The sequence below is a fragment of the Staurois parvus genome, unplaced genomic scaffold, assembly GCF_062004578.1.
Source record: "Staurois parvus isolate SC_StPar_1 unplaced genomic scaffold, SC_StPar_1.0 ptg002227l, whole genome shotgun sequence".
NCBI lineage: Eukaryota > Metazoa > Chordata > Amphibia > Anura > Ranidae > Staurois > Staurois parvus.
The window spans coordinates 117,501-137,098 of record NW_028320023.1 but is presented as its reverse complement, the minus strand read 5'-3'; the positions used below and the strand labels follow the sequence as shown (position 1 = coordinate 137,098).

Below are 19,598 nucleotides of genomic sequence, written 5' to 3'. Positions count from 1 at the left end.
CAGATATAATGGGGGGGGGGTGACACCCCAATATAGAGAGAACATTGTATATACAGATATGATGGGGGAGGGGTGACACCCCAATATAGAGAGAACATTGTATATACAGATATGATGGGGGAGGGGTGACACCCCAATATAGAGAGAACATTGTATATACAGATATGATGGGGGAGGGGTGACACCCCAATATAGAGAGAACATTGTATATACAGATATGATGGGGGAGGGGTGACACCCCAATATAGAGAGAACATTGTATATACAGATATGATGGGGGAGGGGTGACACCCCAATATAGAGAGAACATTGTATATACAGATATGATGGGGGAGGGGTGACACCCCAATATAGAGAGAACATTGTATATACAGATATGATGGGGGAGGGGTGACACCCCAATATAGAGAGAACATTGTATATACAGATATGATGGGGGAGGGGTGACACCCCAATATAGAGAGAACATTGTATATACAGATATGATGGGGGAGGGGTTATACCCCAATATAGAGAGAACATTGTATATACAGATATGATGGGGGAGGGGTGACACCCCAATATAGAGAGAACATTGTATATATGTCTTCTGATGGTGGACGTCTCTTTGGTGCCTTCAGCCAGGTGCGATGTAACACACACGTCATCCCGCAATTCTCATGCGTCTTGCCATGCGACAATTGCAGCAACATCACACTGCATTCGGGGCGCCATGTTGATGGTGAACGTCTCTTTGGTGCCTCTTCAGACATCTCCATAGAGGACGTCACTGGCAGGAAGGGTTCTCATTGGCCCCAGCAGAAAAGGCCTCCAGCTGGAAAGACTCCTCCCACTTCGGAAGCCAATCAGAGTTCCTTTCTTTTCTCCCAAGCTTCATCCTCCAAGACCAGACCTAAGCCAGGGGCCCAGTTCAGTCACAATCCTGGGGCCCCTAATCCCTAAACCTTCAGACAAGCCCTATAAAACCTCCTGAAGGGAAGCCCCCATTTCCTAAAGTGGGGGGACGTCTGTTGGCCTTTGGGGTCACCTGGTCAGCAGACATCTCAGAAGCTCAGGTAAGAGACGTGGTGTCCAGGGGCTACAGACTAGAGGTCATCTCCCTGCCCCCACCCCGCTTCGTGTTGTCCAACCTGCCGGTGTCCCCGCAGGGACTGGCGGTCCTCCATGCTGCTCCTGCAGATCTGCTGACCCAAGGAGATCTCCCCATTGGACCAACAGCAGAAAGGTTTCCGGGTTTTTACTCCAACCGTTTCCTTGTTCTAAAGCCTCAAGGAGGACATAGGCTGCATTCACTGGGGGGATTAGGGGGCATACAGGGGATTCCTGGGGCTGGGATCACTGTGAACAGTGGGGGATGGGAAGTCTGTACAAAGCAATGACAGGCTGAGCCGGGACCATTCCCATGTATCCGCACATCCATCGGTCATCTGTGGTCAGGGAAGGATGAGCGATCCTGGCCCTAACCGTAGATGACCGATGGATGTGCGGATACATGGGAATGGTCCCGGCTCAGCCTGTCATTGCTTTGTACAGACTTCCCATCCCCCACTGTTCACAGTGATCCCATCCGCAGGAATCCCCTGTATGCCCCTAATCCCCCCAGTGAATGCAGCCTATGTCCTCCTTGAGCTCGGGTTCACACCAATGCGGTGCGGGAAACGCTGCGAATCCTGTACGTTTCCCGCACCGCATTGCAATCGCATCACGTTCATGCGATCTGGTGCGGGAGTCAGTAATAAATTATTGACACCCGAAACAGATGGCAAGACGCGATGTGATTGCCAGAAATCACATGACATGGGTGAGAAGACCCATACCATGTGATTCAGGTGCGGATCTAAAGACAGTCCTGCACCTTTGTGGTGCGGATGCGATGTGATTTGAGCCATAGGAAGTGTATGGCCCAAATCGCAGCGCACAGACATGTGCATGGAATGCGCAGAGGAATGCGGTGTGATTCCTGTGCAGACTCCATGCAGTGTCCCGCACCACATAGTGTGAACCGGCTGGGAGGCTTTAGAACAGGGAAAAGGTTGGAGTAAGGCCCCGGTCACAGGGGGCGTACTAATCCGTACAGCCGTGGGGGCCGTGTTTACTTGGGGGATGTACCGGTGTTCATGCATCCCTGTGCAGGCAGGTTCATTGATGTCAGTTGGGATGCAGCGGCTGCATGGATACAGACACTGCTCCCAATGTAACATCTGTGTGGGTGAACAGCTGTGAACACAGATAGTGTGCGTTCAGGGCCATGCATCCATACGGATGTCAGATTGGGATCAGCATCTGTGTCCATGTTACCACTACGTCCCAACTGACATCAATGGAACTGCCTGCACAGGGGTGCATGAACACCGGGACATCCCCTGCAAATAAACACGGCCCCCCACGGCGGTACACGTTGGTATGTCCCCTGTGAATGTGGCCTAAAAACCGGGAACTATTCTGCTGTTGGTACAATGGGGAGATCTCCTAGGGTCAGCAGATCTGCAGGAGCAGCATGGAGGAGCGCTAGTCCCTGCGGGGACACCGGCAGGTTGGACAACACGAAGCGGGGTGGGGGCAGGGAGATGACCTCTAGCCTGTAGCCCCTGGACACCACGTCTCTTACCTGAGCTTCTGAGATGTCTGCTGACCAGGTGACCCCAAAGGCCAACAGACGTCCCCCCACTTTAGAAAGTAGGGAAATCCCTTCAGGAGGTTTAATAGGACTAGTCTGCAGGTTTGGGGATTAGGGGCCCCAGGATTGTGACTGAACTGGGCCCCTGGCTTAGGTCTGCTCTTGGAGGATGAAGCTTGGGAGAAAAGAAAGAAACTCTGATTGGCTTCAGAAGTAGGAGGAGTCTTTCCAGCTTGAGGCCTTTTCTGCTGGGACCAATGAGAACCCTTCCTGCCAGTGACGTCCTTTATGGAGATGTCTGAAGAGGCACCAAAGAGACGTTCATCATCAACATGGCGCCCCGAATGCAGTGTGATGTTGCTGCAATTGTCGCATGGCAAGACGCATGAGAATTGCGGGATGACGTGTGTGTTACATCGCACCTGGCTGAAGGCACCAAAGAGACGTCCACCATCAGAAGACATATATACAATGTTCTCTCTATATTGGGGTGTCACCCCTCCCCCATCATATCTGTATATACAATGTTCTCTCTATATTGGGGTGTCACCCCTCCCCCATCATATCTGTATATACAATGTTCTCTCTATATTGGGGTGTCACCCCTCCCCCATCATATCTGTATATACAATGTTCTCTCTATATTGGGGTGTCACCCTCCCCCATCATATCTGTATATACAATGTTCTCTCTATATTGGGGTGTCACCCCTCCCCCATCATATCTGTATATACAATGTTCTCTCTATATTGGGGTGTCACCCCTCCCCCATCATATCTGTATATGCAATGTTCTCTCTATATTGGGGTGTCCCCCCCATCATATCTGTATATACAATGTTCTCTCTATATTGGGGTGTCACCCCTCCCCCATCATATCTGTATATACAATGTTCTCTCTATATTGGGGTGTCACCCCTCCCCCATCATATCTGTATATACAATGTTCTCTCTATATTGGGGTGTCACCCCTCCCCCATCATATCTGTATATCCAATGTTCTCTCTATATTGGGGTGTCACCCCTCCCCCATCATATCTGTATATGCAATGTTCTCTCTATATTGGGGTGTCCCCCCCATCATATCTGTATATACAATGTTCTCTCTATATTGGGGTGTCACCCCTCCCATCATATCTGTATATACAATGTTCTCTCTATATTGGGGTGTCACCCCCCCCCCCATCATATCTGTATATACAATGTTCTCTCTATATTGGGGTGTCACCCCTCCCCCATCATATCTGTATATACAATGTTCTCTCTATATTGGGGTGTCACCCCTCCCATCATATCTGTATATACAATGTTCTCTCTATATTGGGGTGTCACCCCTCCCCCATCATATCTGTATATACAATGTTCTCTCTATATTGGGGTGTCACCCCTCCCATCATATCTGTATATACAATGTTCTCTCTATATTGGGGTGTCACCCCTCCCCCATCATATCTGTGTATATAATGTTCTCTCTATATTGGGGTGTCACCCCTCCCCCATCATATCTGTATATACAATGTTCTCTCTATATTGGGGTGTCTCCCCTCCCCCATCATATCTGTGTATACAATGTTCTCTCTATATTGGGGTGTCACCCCTCCCCCATCATATCTGTATATACAATGTTCTCTCTATATTGGGGTGTCACCCCTCCCCCATATCTGTATATACAATGTTCTCTCTATATTGGGGTGTCACCCCTCCCCCATCATATCTGTGTATCTAATGTTCTCTCTGAGTCTTCTGGCCGGCCTCTTCGGTTGGCCCGCGCTTCTTCTTTAGCCGCAATACATTCTATAGGTGTCAGACACCACCTGACGGTATCTCTAGCGGCCCACAGTGCGGGGTTCCTCAGCACGCGGGGTCTAAGTCCCAATCTGCTTATGCACCAGGGCCCCTGATGGTGGGGATGGACTTGGAGCAGACCGAGACCAGGGCGCGACCCCTGAGTATGTCCAGCAGTGGTAGAGAGTACCGTCAGAGGTGTTGCGGGAAATAGAGCCTGACGAGAAGAGGCTGGTAGGCCTTGCAGCAGGGACTGATCCTTGCGGGATGGATGGATGGACAGTCAGCGTGACATAAGGCGTAGTCAGGCAGGCCGGGTTCAGCAACGTGCGGGCAGCGAGGTACCAGAGGAGCAGGCAGAGAATGGTCAGGGTCACGAGCCGGGTTCAGCAACGTGCGGGCAGCGAGGTACCGGAGGAGCAGGCAGGAGAGTGGTCAGGGTCACGAGCCGGGTTCAGCAACGTGCGGGCAGCGAGGTACCGGAGGAGCAGGCAGAGAATGGTCAGGGTCACGAGCCGGGTTCAGCAACGTGCGGGCAGCGAGGTACCGGAGGAGCAGGCAGAGAATGGTCAGGGTCACGAGCCGGGTTCAGCAACGTGCGGGCAGCGAGGTACCGGAGGAGCAGGCAGAGAATGGTCAGGGTCACGAGCCGGGTTCAGCAACGTGCGGGCAGCGAGGTACCGGAGGAGCAGGCAGGAGAGTGGTCAGGTCAAGCCAGGGGTCAAGCAGGAGACAACCAGCAGGGTCAGGATCAAGCAGAAGTCGGCAACAGGAAACTTCACAAATCAGATGACAGGAACAGGATAATAAGACATACCTCCTGTCCTGTTTAAATAGCGCGCCCTGCGCTGTCATTGGTGCCAGGCGCCTGTCCGCGATCGGGAGTGCGCATGCGCGGCCGTCGCCGCCGCCACGATCGCCCAGGGCCCACTGGCTAGAGCGTGTCGGTGTTCTGTGCATGCGCCACCCGGCGTATCGCGGCAGAACACCCGACCCCTGACAATAGGTGAATACGGCTGCGATATTTAGGAGGTGACACAGTCGAAGATGAAACAGTCTGCTGGACATATAACTGGATGTCTCCCGCACAAGATGACGGCGACCTGGTATGAGGTGGGATTGTTGAGATTTTTCACCTTAGGTCGCTTGTGCTTCTTCTTTCGCTGGAATAAATTGCGTGGATTAAAGCGGGTGCCATCACTAGGAGATGCACCGCTGGGATGGCCAGTCGGTTGGTCAGTCCCAGAACTAATGTCATCGCTTGGTGGTTGGATGATGTCACTGATTGATGACATGGTAGAATATCTCTTAGGAATGATGTCATGCGTTGATGGGACGGCATCATCACCCTGTGGAATGACATCACTCGTTGATGGGACGGTATCATCAACCTGTAGAATGACATCACTCAGTAATGGGACGGTATCATCGCCCTGTGGAATGACGTCACTCATTGATGAGAACATTTTGCCATAACTGAACTCTATGGTTGGCCAGCGCCTCTTCATTGCCCGGCATAAATCCCGTAGGATAAAACGGGCGGTATCGCTAGGAATTTCACCTCTGGATTGGACACTGGGATGGACAGTCATGGTTGTCCATTCTTGCCTATTGCCAGAACTCGATGGTAGGATCATGTCTTTTGTTGGAAAGACGCCAGAAGTCGTTGATGGTAAAGTGTTATCTAATGCTGGAAAGAGTAAACCTCTTGTTGATGTGCTGGAAGGATGAACACGGATGGGATCCCTGGGAGGTGCGACGCTGGGAATGGGAAAGTCAGAATCTCCCGTAGCACTGTCCGCATATTCATCTTTTGGTGGTATGTGGTCACTCTCTGGTAGATTGAGCTTGCGGTGCCTGAACTCCTTGGTTGGCCTGCGCCTCCCCATTGGCCGGCATAGATCCCGTAGGTGAGCACGGATGTCATCCCTGGGAGGTGCGACGCTGGGAATGGGAAGGTCAGTCTCTTCCATAGCACTGTCCACACTTTCACTTGTTGATGGGAAGATGTTAATGTTCCTGAGCCGCTTGTTTCGCTCGCTCCTCCTCATTTCCCGGAGTAAATCCGTTATGTGAGCACGGACGTCATTGCTAGGAGGTGTGAGGATGGGAGTACGAAAGTCAGCCTGGTCCATAGTGATGTCTGTTGTTAGATCGATGTCAATCGTCGGTGGGTTGATGTTGCTTTTCGTTGGTTGGATCCATTGGTGAAATGGCTTGAAATATTTTAGGAACATTACCAGCAGCAAGATGATAAGTCCCAACAAGCATTCTGATTGGTGCTCAGCAACAGTATTTATAAGCATGGGTAGCACTGTGTTCCCTAAGGCCGCCCACCCATTGGACCAGACTGACTGGAGCCCAGCAACCATCCATTGGTAGCAGTCAGTGGCATTTATAAGCATGGGTGGGATTCTGTTCCCTAAGGCTGCCCACCCATTGGACCAGACTGACTGGAGCCCAGCAACCATCCATTGGTAGCAGTCAGTGGCATTTATAAGCATGGGTGGGGCTGTGTTCTCTGAGGTTGGCCCCTCGCTGTACCAGACATCGAGTAGTTGATAAAAGAATTCAATCAGCTCCAGGAACATCAAATATTGTTCTAATATTGTGGCCAGATGATTCCTGCGCAGGATGTACCTCAGAATGAGAACACTTATCAGGACTGTCCCCTTATACCAGAATGGAATGGTGGCCAGTAGTGAAAACCAACTGATGGGTCCTGGGGACTCATTTTCCAATTCTCTGACCTTTTCCTGCTCCAGTTCTTCCATCATCTTCATGGTCCTCCCCTCCTCCATGCGTATATCTGGGGAGTCTTTGATGAAATATCGGTGTTCCTCCATCATCTTCATGCTCCCCCCCTCCATGCGGATATCTGGGGAGTCTTTGATGAAATTTCTTTGTTCCTCCATAATCTTCATATCATTGTCCTTGTCCATGCCGGTCTTTGTGGAGTCTTTGATGTCCTTCCTGTGTACTCCCCAAGGGAGCAACAGGATAACAATCGCGGCAAAGATTCTGCACATTTTTGTTTTTTTTTTTTTAGAAAAAAAACAGGAGCTCTGTAAGGAAGCAGCTGTCTCTGGTGAGAGAAAACAGCAACTGAGGACTCACAGTGAGGGAGGTCATGTGACCACAGTGAGGGGGGCGGGGTTTATGTGTGACCAATCAGCAGCCTCTGTTCAGCCTGCTTTACTCTGATTGGCTCATCTGGGATCCAGTCTGTTTACAGTGCAAAGTCACAGTGAGGGGGGCGGAGTTTATGTGTGACCAATCAGTAGCCTCTGTTCAGCCTGCTTTACTCTGATTGGCTCATCTGGGATCCAGTCTGTTAACAGTGCAAAGTCACAGTGAGAGGGGGGCGGGGTTTATCTGTGACCAATCAGCAGCCTGTGTTCAGCCTGCTTTACTCTGATTGGCTCATCTGGGATCCAGCCCAGGTGGCTTTGGATTGGATGTTGGGATGTAGAGCAGATCTGGATTGGATCCTATTATATAACATTGATACCATTTCCCTGTATTTATAATATAGACGCCTCTGTTTATATTCATACAATGTTATTATAATGTCATTTTATTTATTTTACTGTATTAATAGGATTGTAATGATTGATATGAATTGTAATATAAACAATAATGGGTGTAATATTAATAATCCCAATAATTATAATACAATAAAGCTGTTCTGTGTATTTGGATGACAGAAATCTCCTGGCCATTCTCTGTGCTGACATTTCCCTGATGTAATGCACACAGGAGCCGCTAGAGGGCAGCAACACTCAGCTCCTCCTGTAGTGTCCCATCACCATAGATTTCCTCCTGGAAGACCCATCACCATGGAGACCAGGCAGGAAGTGATCGGTGTTTTCATGGTGTCTGGAGGGGAAGTTGGGGAAGCTGCGCCCCGGGGTGGCCGGGAAGGAGAAGTGCTGGGGGAAGGGAGACACTGGGGGAAGGGAGACACTGGGGGGGGGGGGGGGTCAGCCCCCATTATTATTATGGGTAATAAGATGTGTAATCATATATAATGTTATAGTGATACATCGTCATAACTCCTCTGATAGTCACACTTATTGTTATCATTAACCATCATTTCTATACCCCCCCCATCATCACTATACCCCCCCCATCATCACTATACCCCCCCCCATCATCACTATACCCCCCCCCCATCATCACTATACCCCCCCATCATCACTATACCCCCCCCATCATCGCTATACCCCCCCATCATTTCTATACCCCCCCATCATCGCTATAACCCCCCCATCATCACTATACCCCCCCCATCATCACTATACCCCCCCATCATCACTATACCCCCCCATCATCGCTGTACCCCCCCCCCATCATCGCTGTACCCCCCCCCCCCATCACTGCTATACCCCCCCATCATCGCTATACCCCACCATCATCGCTATACCCCCCCATCACCGCTGTACACCCTCCCCCACCATCATCGCTGTACACCCCCCCCCACCATCATCGCTGTACACCCCCCCATCATCGCTGTACACCCCCCCATCATCGCTGTACACCCCCCCATCATCGCTGTACACCCCCCCCCACCATGGCTGTACACCCCCCCCACCATGGCTGTACCCCCCCCCCCCCATGTTTGGAACCCCCTGGATGACCTTTACCCGGGTAATCAGGACGGATGGCGGATGCAATGCTTTACAAGCTGCTAATAAAACAATTATAAATACACATTTTTTTTACCTGCAAAACACGGCATTTATTTATTTATTTCATTGTTTTTTAAGGTGAACTTCTATTGTTGGAGAATATTTCTCTGGCTGTCAGTTTGCATTTGTATCTTCTATGCTGGGAAAAGGTTTCTTTGAGTTGTGATGATTTGGTTTGTGATTATGATGGGTCACCATTGTGAACTAACCATCCGTTTTACTCTTCTAGAAGATCAGGAAATATTCCCGGACACATTCCTTGCTGACCCCCCAACATTAATAAAAGGGGGCGTTCAGAAGAGGGCGACAGATCCCAGTGTAGCCGAAGGGATGATGGCGTGCCCCCTGTCTTCTCTGACAGCCAATGGTGAGTTCACATGGGGAATGCCCTTCATCACTGAGCTGACAACACTGTCTCTGCTGCACTGAAATCCCAAGCAGTGTTGTCAGCCCCGGCCAGTTCTTCTCTGTATTACTAATAGCGTGTTAGGAGGCCTGGATCCCAAATGGGAAAACAGATTTGATGAAGAGAAGCAGCTCTGTAATGTGGGGTATCCCTGAGGGTCCCCAGAAAAGTGTCCAAGGATGAGAGTGCCCCCGATAGTGTACGTCCAGTAAATGTTTATCAAATGTTACTTCAACTTTAAAGGATAAATGTAAAGGTGTACAACCCCCCCTCCCATCCCCCGATACCTGCTGTACTTACCTTTGGGGGGGAGCTGTCAGGGCTCCCACAGGTGACCCAGTAGTCCAGGGATTCTCTGGGCAGCACTTCCTGGAAGGAGCAGATGGATTCTGATTGCTCGGCGCTGTCACAGGGAGTCTATCTGGTCCGTCTTGTGAGCGCTGCACAGAAAAGAGCGGATATTTCCAATTCCCTGACCACTGGACCTGCTGAAGAAACCCTGACAACTCAGGATGGCCAGAAGTAAGTACAGAGGCACCTGGGGGGGAGGGGGGTACGGTGTTCATACACCCTCTGCACTGCATTTGTATTGTGGAGCTCACGGTAGCTGACTATCTTCTACCAACTGTCTTGGAAATTCGCTTTAACAAATTTTCTCCTTACCGTGAGTACTCGCAGTTGGATGCGCAGAAATCCCCATAAAGCTGTGCGAATCTCGCTTACCACGACTGCAGCTAAACTACACGATTCCTGCCCATCCAGCTACTTTAGCTTCTGTTGAAATGTGGTGGTGGAGCTCCGTTACCCTAGAATGATCACACGACACTCTAAGGTTGGTGTTGCAATTCACATAAGGGCCGGTTTCAGACTCAGCCCCCGGTTTTATTACAAGCAGACACGCCCCCCACATGAATAAAGTCAATCCCCTCCCACCGAACAATGCAATGGGGAGTGCCTATACACGGGATATACATTCCGATTGGAGCATAGCCTTTCCTATTATCTATCACTGGTCCTCCCCCATGAGCCTTCTGAGGTCAGCAGACTTCCTCCCCTTCCCCCCCATGAGCCTTCTGAGGTCAGCAAACTTCCTGTCCTACTAGCTCCTATTGGTATGTAAATTCTCTGTACAAGCATCCCCTACACTAAACATCAGTCTGTACCTGGATGGGCCCGATACGATCTTTATTAAAACACATCCATGCAAGATACAGTTCAGATTGGTAATGGGTTGTAAGATATGCATAAGCCTACACGCGGAGTTCGTACCGCTTGGCGCCTTGCGTTATGAAGTCCATGTGGTACTATGCTGCTGATATGTGGATACAGGCCCGCGGTCTACTGCCAGCGGCATTCGCATCGAATGCCGTGGTGGTATACACGCCGGTCTATAAGCGCAGATCTGCCATCTCATCCATTACCGAGCTGAGTACTGTAATACATACATTGTACATGCGCATGGCCCAATTGCAGCCTTCAGAGCTTTAATTAAGCCACACGAGAGACATATGAATAACACTCATATATGACACATTTAAAGTTCGACCAACAATACAAAATTTCCATGACACAGTGCAGCAACTTAAAAGGTGAAACTAATATATGAGACTCATTACATGCAAAGCAAGATAGTTCAAGCCGTGATTTGTCATCATTGTGATGATTATGGCTTACAGCTCATGAAAACCCCAAATCCACAATCTCAGAAAATGAGAATATTGTGAAAAGGTGGAATAATCTCGGCTCAAAGTGTCCCACTCTAATCAGCTCATCAGCCATAACACCCTGCAAAGGGTTCCTGAGCCTTTAAATGGTCTCTCAGTTGGGTTCAGTAGGAATCACAATCATGGAAAGACTGCTGACCTGAACACCATCACTGACACCCTCCATAAGGAGGGAAAGCCTCAAAAGGGAATTGCAGAAGAAGTTGGATGTTCCCAAAGTGCTGTATCAAAGCACATTAATAGAAAGTTATGTGGAAGGGAAAAGTGTGGAAGAAAAAGGTGCACAAGCAGCAGGGATGACCGCAGCCTGGAGAGGATTGTCAGGAAAGGCCAATCAAAAGCGTTGGGGACTTTCACAAGGAGTGGACTGAGGCTGAGTCAGTGCATCAAGAGCCACCACACACAGACGGATCCTGGACATGGGCTTCAAATGTCGTATTCCTCTTGTCAAGCCGCTCCTGAACAACAAACAACGTCAGAAGCGTCTTACCTTGGGCTAAAGAAAAACAGACCTGGTCTGCTGCTCAGCGGTCCAAAGTCCTCTTTTCTGATGAGAGCAACTTTTTGCATCTCATTTGGAAACCAAGTACCCCGAGTATGAAGGAAGAATGGAGAGGCCCAAGGACCCCAAATATGGAGGAAGAATGGAGAGGCCCAAGGACCCCGAGTATGGAGGAAGAATGGAGAGGCCCGAGGACCCCGAGTATGGAGGAAGAATGGAGAGGCACAAGGACCCCGAGTATGGGAGGAAGAATGGAGAGGCCCGAGGACCCCGAGTATGGAGGAAGAATGGAGAGGCCGGAGGACCCCGAGTATGGAGGAAGAATGGAGAGGCCCAAGGACCCCGAGTATGGAGGAAGAATGGAGAGGCCCGAGGACCCCGAGTATGGAGGAAGAATGGAGAGGGCCAAGGGCCCCGAGTATGGAGGAAGAATGGAGAGGCCCAAGGACCCCAGAGTATGGAGGAAGAATGGAGAGGCCCAAGGGCCCCGAGTATGGAGGAAGAATTTAGAGGCCCAAGGGCCCCGAGTATGGAGGAAGAATGGAGAGGCCCAAGGGCCCCGAGTATGGAGGAAGAATGGAGAGGCCCAAGGGCCCCGAGTATGGAGGAAGAATGGAGAGCCCAAGGGCCCCGAGTATGGAGGAAGAATGGAGACGCCCAAGGACCCCGAGTATGGAGGAAGAATGGAGAGGCCCAAGGACCCCGAGTATGGAGGAAGAATGGAGAGGCCCAAGGACCCCGAGTATGGAGGAAGAATGGAGAGGCCCAAGGACCCCGAGTATGGAGGAAGAATGGAGAGGCCCAAGGTCCCCGAGTATGGAGGAAGAATGGAGAGGCCCAAGGACCCCGAGTATGGAGGAAGAATGGAGAGGCCCAAGGACCCCGAGTATGGAGGAAGAATGGAGAGGCCCAAGGGCCCCAAGTATGGAGGAAGAATGGAGAGGCCCAAGGACCCCGAGTATGGAGGAAGAATGGAGAGGCCCAAGGACCCCGAGTATGGAGGAAGAACGGAGAGGCACACACTGCAAGATGCTTGAAGTCCAGTGTGAAGTTCCACAGTCTGTGTTGATTTGGGGAGCCATGTCATCTGCTGGTGTTGGTCCACTGTGCTTCATTAAGTCCAGGGTCAGCGCAGCCGTCTACCAGGAGATTTTGGAGCACTTCATGCTTCCTTCCACAGACGAGCTTTATGGGGATGCTGACTTCATTTTCCAGCAGGACTTGGCTCCGCCCACACTGTCAAAAGCACCAAAACTTGGTTCAATGACCCTAGGATTACTGTGCTTGATTGGCCAGCAAACTCACCTGACCTGAACCCCATAGAGAATCTATGGGGCATTGCCAAGAGAAAGATGAGAGACATGAGACCGAACAATGCAGAAGAGCTGAAGGCCGCTATTGAAGCATCCTGGTCTTCCATAACACCTCAGCAGTGCCACAGGCTGATAGCTTCCATGCCACGCCGCATTGAGGCAGTAATTGCTGCAAAAGGGGCCCAAACCAAGTACTGAGTACATATGCAGCTTCTACTTCTCAGAGGTGCGATATTGTTCTATGTACAATCCGTGATTTATTGATTGCATGGAATATTCTCATTTTCTGAGATTGTGGATTTGGGGTTTTCATGAGCTGTAAGCCATAATCATCACAATGATGACAAATCACGGCTTGAACTATCTTGCTTTGCATGGAATGAGTCTCATATATTAGTTTCACCTCTTAAGTTGCTGCACTGAAATCAATGAATGAATGCACCAGATTCTCATTTTTCGAGTTTCACCTGTATATATATATATCTCTCTCTCTACAGTGTATATATATATATATATATCTTTCTCTCCATCTATCTGTCAACAAATAATATATATATATATGAGAGATAGATAATGTATATGTCATTTTTTTTTTCAATTTAATTGTATTTTCTCTGGTTGACTTCCAGGGTCACCACCTGCCCTGCGTTCTGTTAGGCAGCAGCATGCGTTCCAGCTGTGCGCACACTTCTGGGTGCGGACATTCTGCCTCCACTGCAGCAGACATGTGAGTGCGTGTGAGATGTGAGACACTGTCTATGCTCTGAAGAGGAGGGTTCAGCCTCGGGGTCTGTGTAGTGCCGGGGTGTGTGTGGTGCCGGGATCTGTGTGGTGCCGGGGTCTGTGTGGTGCCGGGGTCTGTGTGGTGCCGGTGTGTGTGTGGTGCCGGGATCTGTGTGGTGCCGGGGTCTGTGTGGTGCCGGGGTGTGTGTGGTGCCGGGGTCTGTGTGGTGCCGGGGTGTGTGTGGTGCCAGGGTGTGTGTGGTGCCGGGGTGTGTGTGGTGCCGGGGTGTGTGTGGTGCGGGGGTCTGTGTGGTGCCGGGGTCTGTGCGGTGCGGGGGTCTGTGCGGTGCGGGGGTCTGTGCGGTGCGGGGGTCTGTGCGGTGCCGGGGTCTGTGCGGTGCCGGGGTGTGTGCGGTGCCGGGGTGTGTGCGTTGCCGGGGTCTGTGCGGTGCCGGGGTCTGTGCGGTGCCGGGGTGTGTGTGGTGCCGGGGTCTGTGTGGTGCGGGGGTCTGTGTGGTGCGGGGGTCTGTGCGGTGCCGGGGTCTGTGCGGTGCCGGGGTCTGTGCGGTGCCGGGGTCTGTGCGGTGCCGGGGTCTGTGCGGTGCCGGGGTCTGTGCGGTGCCGGGCTCTGTGCGGTGCCGGGCTCTGTGCGGTGCCGGGGTCTGTGCGGTGCCGGGGTCTGTGCGGTGCCGGGGTCTGTGCGGTGCCGGGGTCTGTGCGGTGCCGGGGTCTATGTGGTGGTGTGTACCTTCAAGGATAAGTTTGCCTCTTGTAACATGTTACACCCATATTCAGGGTGTAACATATCACAAAATGATCGAAAGAACTGAAATCAAATGGATGAAGGGGGCGGGGCCAGGGACAGGATGGGGAGGAAAGGGTGAGATGACACCGAGCCCCCAGGATTGAAAGAACTGAAATGCAATTAATGAAAGGGGCGGGGCCAGGGACGTTCAGGATGGGGAGGAAAGTGTGAGATGATGCTGGGCCTCCGTGATTTAAAAGAACTGAAATCCAGTTAATGAAAGGGGCGGGGCTAGGGACGTTCAGGATGGGGAAAAAAGGGTGAGATGATGCTGGGCCTCCATGATCAAAAGAACTGAAATCAAATGGATGAAGGGGGCGGGGCAAGGGACAGAATGTTTATTAAACATATTTTTTTTTTTAAATATTCAGGCATTGCATGGACACCTGAAGAAGGACCCCAAGAAATAAACAGAAGAGAGGACGGTCATGTGACTGCAGCTCCAGGTAAGTGCAATGGGCATTTGAGGGGGTGATGGGGGTGGGAAGAGGGGGTGCTAATATCCTGGAGTTGGGTGTTGTGTACTGACCCAATCATCAGTGAAGTCACATGTAGCGCCGTCCACTGGGATCTCATGCCAGCCAATAGCTCCGGGCTCAGCTGCACCGCGGAGACGGTCAGCAGTCCGCACCTCACTTCTGAAAGAACGAATGCCGCCTCACCCGCTCCTGGCACCAGGGGTGAAGGCCTTCCTCACTGACCGTGTTTGGGAGGGGGTTACAAAGTCCTGTTGGCGTGTGCCAGAGAGGCTGGAAATACCACCGCAGGCTGGCGTACACTCCACGCCCATGAGCCTAAAGGGGTGTGCCCCGTGATCTCAGCGCGTTTCGTCCCTGTGATGCGGGACTTCCTCAGGAGACCCGGAGGCGGTATATTTTATATGCTGAATTGGTTTTATCTTTAGCAGTGGATTTTTAATACATATATATAAATGTAGATTATCTGCTTCCCCGCCGCCCTATAGTAGAAGTACTGCTACAGGGTGGCAGGGCTGCACAAAATCACGTATACATACGTGACTTTTATTTCCGGGTAGGGGGCGCTCTTGTGCTGCCCTACCTGCATCACTATTGGCTGCTACAAATGTCAATCACCGGATCCCGGCTGGCGAGTCCCATCTGGCACTAGGTGATTGTTGGGGAAAGCTGACAGGAGAAAGGTCTGTATGCAAACAACACAGGTCTCTCCCCTGTCAGCAAGGACATGCTGCTTTGTATGTCTCTGCACAGCATGTCTAACTGGTAACCCAGCACACAGTTAACCCTTTGATCACTCCTCATGTTAGCCCCTTCCTGCCCAGTGCCATTAGTACAGTGTCAGTGTTTTTTATTAGCACTGATCACTGTATTGGTGTCACTGGGGATGTCAGTGACACCAAGTTAGTTTCCCCCTCATTTCAGAATGCCAACTGCAGTCCCGCTATAAGTCGCTGATTCGCCGACCATCCGTATCGGGATTTTTTTTCAGCGAAGACACGGAGCAGAATACATTTTGGACGAAATTTATGATGAAATTTTATTTTTAACCCCTTGACGCCGAGTGGCCGCATATCTGCGTTCAATTAGAAAATACATATGTGCTGAGAGCGCGCGCCCTGCACACTCCCAACACGTGTCTGCGACTCACGGAAAGGTCCCGATTTCCCCTTTCGATCGGGACCTTTTCCGAACATGTGACCGCCATGACAGCGAATCACGGCGGTCACATGACCCTAAAACGCCTCCCGGCTTCTGAAACTCATAACCACCCCCCGTCCGGACGTTGTATATTAACGGCCAGAGGGTGGCAGTGCAGGGGCGGGTGGACGTTTATAATCGACCTCCCAGCCCCCTGCTTGTGCGCGCTCCCTGGGACAGAGGACACAGTGGAACACCGATCGTCGGACGGGACCTCTCTGCGAAGTCCCGATCATGTGATCACTGATTGGCCAATCAGTGATCACATGAACAGTAGTAATCAAGATGTCACTTCTGACAACATTGCTTGCTACGTGTGAAATCTGTGAATGATCACAGAGGTCACATGGTACAGAGCTATTCACAACAGCCTTGTACCATGTGACAAGCTGTGACCAATCACAGCTCACACAGTAGTTCTCAATGGCTGCAAGAATGCAGCCAGAGAGAAGGAGAAATGATTCCTCTTACAGCCTTTATGGGTGTAAAAGCAATCAGTGTAAAAAAAAAAAAATCTTCCTCACCCCCGACAAGTAGGACAGTGTCACCATGGTGACAGTGTACTCCTAGGGGGACAGTAGATAGAAAAAAAAAATAATAATAAAAAATAAAATAAAAATGTTTAAAAATTATTGTTTGGTTATAAACTAATTTGGGTTTTTTTTTTTTTTTACTAAAAAGATAACTGAATAAATTTTGGCCGAGATTTATGATGAAATATTATTTATTTGCAAAATTTTGTAAGAAAAACACTTTTTTTCAAAATTTTTGGACTTTTTCATTTACATAGCAAAAAAAATAAAAATCCCAGCGGTGAATAAATACCACCAAAATAAAGCTTTATCTGTCTCAAAAAAATGCTAAAAAATTCATATGGGTACAGTGTTGCATGACCGCGCAATTGTCATTCAAAGTGTGATAGCGCTAAAGCTGAAAATTGGCCTGGGGGGCAAGGAGGGGGGGTGGGGGAAGTGTCCGGACTGGAAGGGGGTGAAAGTGTCCGGACTGGAAGGGGGGGAAAGTATCCGGACTGGAAGGGGGGGAAAGTGTCCGGACTGGAAGGGGGGGAAAGTGTCCGGACTGGAAGGGGGGGAAAGTGTCCGGACTGGAAGGGGGGGAAAGCGTCCGGACTGGAAGGGGGTGAAAGTGTCCGGAATGGAAGGGGGGGAAAGTGTCCGGACTGGAAGGGGGGGAAAGTGTCCGGACTGGAAGGGGGGGAAAGTGTCCGGACTGGAAGGGGGGGAAAGTGTCCGGACTGGAAGGGGGGAAAGTGTTCGGACTGGAAGGGGGTGAAAGTGTCCGGACTGGAAGGGGGGGAAAGTGTCCGGACTGGAAGGGGGTGAAAGTGTCCGGACTGGAAGGGGGGGGAAAGTGTCCGGACTGGAAGGGGGGGGAAAGTGTCTGGACTGGAAGGGGGGGGAAAGTGTCCGGACTGGAAGGGGGGGAAAGTGTCCGGACTGGAAGGGGGGGGAAAGTGTCCGGACTGGAAGGGGGGGAAAGTGTCCGGACTGGAAGGGGGGGGAAAGTGTCCGGACTGGAAGGGGGGGGAAAGTGTCCGGACTGGAAGGGGGGGAAAGTGTCCGGACTGGAAGGGGGGGGAAAGTGTCCGGACTGGAAGGGGGGGAAAGTGTCCGGACTGGAAGGGGGGGAAAGTGTCCGGACTGGAAGGGGGAGGAAAGTGTCTGGACTGGAAGGGGGGGAAAGTGTCCGGACTGGAAGGGGGGGAAAGTGTCTGGACTGGAAGGGGGGGAAAGTGTCTGGACTGGAAGGGGGGGAAAGTGTCCGGACTGGAAAGGGGGGAAAGTGTCCGGACTGGAAAGGGGGGAAAGTGTCCGGACTGGAAGGGGGGGAAAGTGTCCGGACTGGAAGGGGGGGAAGTGTCCGGACTGGAAGTGATTAAAGGGTCGGGAAGCGCCGGTACAAAGTGGTTATGTTTTTTCTGGACATGTTTTTTATAGCAAAAAATATTTTCTTTTTTTCAAAATTGCCGGTCTTTTTTTGTTTATAGCACAAAAAATAAAACACACACAGTCATTCAGATACCACCGAAAGAAATTTCTATTTGTGGGAAAAAAAGGACGTAAATTTCATTTGGGTGCAGCGTTGCATGACCGCGCAATGGTCAGTTAAATTAACGCAGCGCTGTAACGGTAAAAATTGCCTGGTCAGGAAGGGAGGGGGGGAGGGAATCCTCTGGAGGGCGAGGGGTTATATATTTATAACATCTAAATATATATACAATGGGGATCGAAAGTTTGGGCACCCCAGCTAAAAATTTGTAATAATGTGCATAAAGAAGCCAAGGAAAGATGGAAAAATCTCCAAAAGGCATCAAATTACAGATTAGACATTCTTATAATATGTCAACAAAAGTTAGATTTTATTTCCATCATTTACACTTTCAAAATAACAGAAAACAAAAAAATGGCGTCTACAAAAGTTTGGGCCCCCTGCAGAATTTATAGCATGCACTGCCCCCTTTGCCAAGCTGAGACCTGCCAGTGTCATGGATTGTTCTCAATCATCGTCTGGGAAGACCAGGTGATGTCAATCTCGAAGGTTTTAAATGCCCAGACTCATCTGACCTTGCCCCAACAATCAGCACCATGGGTTCTTCTAAGCAGTTGTCTAGAAAACTGAAACTGAAAATAGTTGACGCTCACAAAGCTGGAGAAGGCTATAAGAAGATAGCAAAGCGTTTTCAGATGTCAATATCCTCTGTTCGGAATGTCATTAAGAAATGGCAGTCATCAGGAACAGTGGAAGTTAAAGCAACATCTGGAAGACCAAGAAAATATCAGACAGAACAGCTCGCAGGATTGTGAGAAAAACAATTCAAAACCCACGTTTGACGGCACGATCCCTCCAGAAAGATCTGGCAGACACTGGAGTTGTGGTCACTATTCCACTATAAAGAGATACTTGTACAAATATGGTCTTCATGGAAGAGTCATCAGAAGAAAACCTCTTCTACGTCCTCACCACAAAAATCATCGTTTGAACTTTGCAAATGAACATATAGACAAGCCTGAGGCATTTTTGAAACAAGTTCTGTGGACCGATGAGGTTAAAATGGAACTTTTTGGCCGGAGTGAGCAAAGGTACGTTTGGAGAAGAAGGGGCACAGAATTGAATGAAAAGAACCTCTGTCCAACTGTGAAGCATGGGGTTGGATCAATCATGCTTTGGGGTTGTGTTGCAGCCAGTGGCACAGAGAACATCTCACGAGTAGAAGGAAAAATGGATTCAATAAAATTTCAGCAAATTTTGGATGATAACTTGATGCCATGTGTGAAAAAGCTGAAGTTAAAGAGAGGATGGCTTCTACAAATGGGTAATGATCCTAAACACACCTCG

At 50.3% G+C, this 19,598-nt stretch overlaps 1 long non-coding RNA gene across 1 annotated transcript in view; it reads left to right on the top strand.

Annotated features, from left to right (window-relative positions):
* The first annotated feature begins 13,665 nt into the window (after nucleotides 1–13,665).
* LOC149431512 (uncharacterized) overlaps nucleotides 13,666–19,598 on the top strand; it is a 30,446-nt gene continuing 24,513 nt past the window's right edge. The window contains exons 1-2 of the long non-coding RNA XR_016309252.1: nucleotides 13,666–13,764; nucleotides 14,937–15,011. This is a non-coding gene — a long non-coding RNA (uncharacterized LOC149431512). The remainder of the gene's footprint in view (nucleotides 13,765–14,936; nucleotides 15,012–19,598) is intronic.